The 3,003-nt window shown below is 58.1% G+C and overlaps 1 protein-coding gene across 1 annotated transcript in view; it reads left to right on the plus strand.

Moving 5' to 3' along the window:
• The first annotated feature begins 347 nt into the window (after positions 1-347).
• Positions 348-3,003, plus strand: part of LOC111813559 (cortexin-2-like) — a 50,159-nt gene continuing 47,503 nt past the window's right edge. The window contains exon 1 of the mRNA XM_023704641.1: positions 348-512. The gene's annotated coding sequence lies outside the window, so the exon portion shown is untranslated. The remainder of the gene's footprint in view (positions 513-3,003) is intronic.

The following is a 3,003-nucleotide window of genomic DNA, read 5'->3' on the forward strand; positions in this document are numbered from 1 at the left end:
TGACTGGCTGCGAGTGCACAGGCAGCGTCGCCTCGCGTTTGTCTAGGACCCGCCAGGTCCCTGGGAAGCCCCCTCCTTCCTCCTTGCAGCTGCGCCACGGCGTCTGCCGCCAACAGTCACGGTCTGCTCCCCAGGTGAAAAGTACACGTTTCTCCAGACACACGGCCTTCGCGGGCCGCGCCCGCCTCCCTCCGCGCGCGGCAGCCTTCGCCCCTCGGTCGCCCCCTCCGGGCGGGGGCGCTCGCCTGGCCCCCGCCTGCGGAAGGAGGGAGGGCGCGTCCCGGCCCCCGCCCGCGCCCTGCGCGCCCAAGTTTCCCGGCTTCCGCTTGAACCGCGTCCAGCTGCTCGCCCTTAAGATGCCCGGGCCGCGGCTCGTGACTCAGCCTCGGGGCCTGCCCGCGCCCCGAACCCCGAACCCGGGACCCGGACCTGGACCCGAACCCCGGCCCAAGTCCCGGCGGGGAAGCGCCGCAGCGGACACGAGGGCCGCTCGCTCGGACCGGCCTGGCCAGGTAAAGGCGGCGGGGGACCGCGGGCACCGAGCACCCGGGCGGCACAGCCTCTCCCCGGCACCGGCACGGGCACCGGCACCGGCACCGGACGCAGCCTCCTTCCGGGGCGCAGCTGCCGAGAGCGGCGAGGGCGCCGCGCTCCCGTGCCGCAGGAGCAGCAGCTGCCAGGAGGGCGGGCGGCGCGGGGGACCGCCGGGGCCCCCCCGGGGACGGTGCCGGGCCCCTTCTGTCCGCTCCAAGGGCCGGGTCGGCTCCGCGGGCTCCGCGGGCCAGGGTAGAACCGCTCGGCACCGGGCGGTTCTGGGTCCTCGGTGACTCCCTGACCCCCCGGGGGGTTGAGACCGGCGCGCTGCGGAGTTAAAGTTAGAAATCCACTCCCCAGCAAGCGTGGAGCCCAGCCCAGCCCCGCAGTCAGTGAAGGTCACCGCTGATGGAACTTCTGGGCAAAGTTCTGCAGGCGGCAGCCCTTCTAAAGAAATGGCAAGTCTGGGGATTTGGTTCTGTTCTGCTGCAAAAGGCCTAATCCAAGCTTTCAAATATTTTTGAAAATAATTCCAGGAATATCCTGGGATTATGTTAGGGAGCTGAACTCGATGAACGGCTGGCTTTCTTGGCTTGGGAAAGTTTGAGGACAGGAACTGTCCAGAGCCCACGGTGTTGCGCCCTCTCCCAGGTGTGCGCGATGGTTCCAGGGCTCCGTGGGAGGTGGCTCTGGACCCAGAAGACCAAGCTCCGCCAGCCGGGACGCTGCCTCCCAAAAAGGTTCTGCACCAGCTGGTGGGCTCTCTGGTCCCCTGGGCTCCGCTGCGGCTCCCTGCCTCACCCGAGGACTGGGACTTCCACTAGCCACGGAGGCAGTGTGACTCTGCATCACGTGTGGGTCCAGCGAGCTAGGGGTCCCGAGCTCTGGGGCCCCCAGCCCTGCGTCCCTGGTCCTCCTTAAGCACTTCTTGAGCAGCGCGGTAGTGACTGGATCTGTGGTCTTTGGGAACCTGTAGAATGGGCTCAGGGCATCCAAGAGTCAAATATGCCCGGCTGGAGAGCTAATCCACAGACTGGATTTTGATTAAGGCTTGTGTGGGGCTCAGCATAAGGGAAGGGCATGTAGCACCTTACCCCCCTGAGGAAACCTTTGGGAAACAAATGGTGTTACGCTTCCCCAAACAGAAAGCGTAAGCAAGCTGTTCTCTATTCTGTGTGATCTTGGCCTCGTGCACGCTTGTTCCAAAGGATTAGTTTTCCAAGCGCTTTTCCCCAGAATACTGTTGGTTCTTTGGGGAAGAAACATAAGTAATGAATGCAGATGGTAAAATGTGTCTCAGAATTCAAGTCAGTATGGACGTGATAGCAAGTCTCTGGCTGTTGAATGGTTGAAATATAGATCTAAAATAAACAAGGTTAGGCAGAAAAAAGTTTAAAAAAATAATGTATGTAAACCTTAAGTAACCTGAAGGAGAATAATTCCAGTAGAAGCCCAGCGGCTGCCTGTGCGTGGTGCTCGATGAGCCGTCTGGGTCCTTACAGGGTTAGTCAGGGAGGCAGCCGTTCGCATCACATTGCTTGCTGGCTAATCTCTTTTAAACAAATATTTACAGTCAAGCGCAGGCTTCAAATCTGCAGCCCTGTGCTTCCTCAAGTGTAGTGCTGCTGACCTTCAGTGCTGCTATATTCCCAAGATTTAAATAGGAAATGAGGTGACATCGAGGCGAATGTCTAAATTACCCTGCCTGTCCATAGTGCGGGGGACCAAGGTGGCAGGGCTCCAGGTCTCTGAGGGCCGTGCTTCTCCTGAGTTCAGATGCCGAAGACCATTATGCCTCTGGATTTGGGCACTTAGGGCTCCGGAATTGGTCCATGCCTGTGAGTTTTTAGGTAGCTGAAGTTTGTTTTATGAAAAGTGTTGACATTTTCCAGACATTTGGGCTGTCCTGGAAGGAAGTGTTTCTGAAGTGCATTTACCTTTTCCTTCCGAGTTGGCCGTGGGAGCTCTTGTGCTTGCTGAAGGTTCGGGGTTGGCACATGGAAGTCATTTATCCTGTGTGCACAGGGCAGGGGGCCAGGGTCTGCGCCAAGTAGATGGGGCTCAGTCTGGGCTCTGCCCCCGACCAGAGCAAGTCCTCTGAGAGTTTCAGTGCTCTTTTGTAAAGCCCAGGGTAACCAATACCAAGTCACTTCCATTTATGAAGCACTTACTGTACACTCAGCATTTTATATATGCTATCTAATTTTCACAGTGACCACTGTATCCTTATTTTCCTGATGGGGAAACTGATGATCCGAGAAATTACTTGGGGGACTCAGGTTAGTGAGGGGAGAGCCGGTGTTCCAAGCTGGACACCTGGGTTTGAAGCTTAGGGTCTTCTCGTCTTTGCTGTGTCTACTGCACAAGGCTGGCCAAAGGAAAACACTTCGATGTAGTTGGCATTCAAAAACAGAAAGACAGCAGGAAGGAAGGAGGAAAAGAAGGAAGAAAAGGAGGGAGGGAGGGAGG

The sequence above is a fragment of the Octodon degus genome, unplaced genomic scaffold (genome assembly GCF_000260255.1).
Source record: "Octodon degus isolate 3935 unplaced genomic scaffold, OctDeg1.0 scaffold00199, whole genome shotgun sequence".
Lineage (NCBI taxonomy): Eukaryota > Metazoa > Chordata > Mammalia > Rodentia > Octodontidae > Octodon > Octodon degus.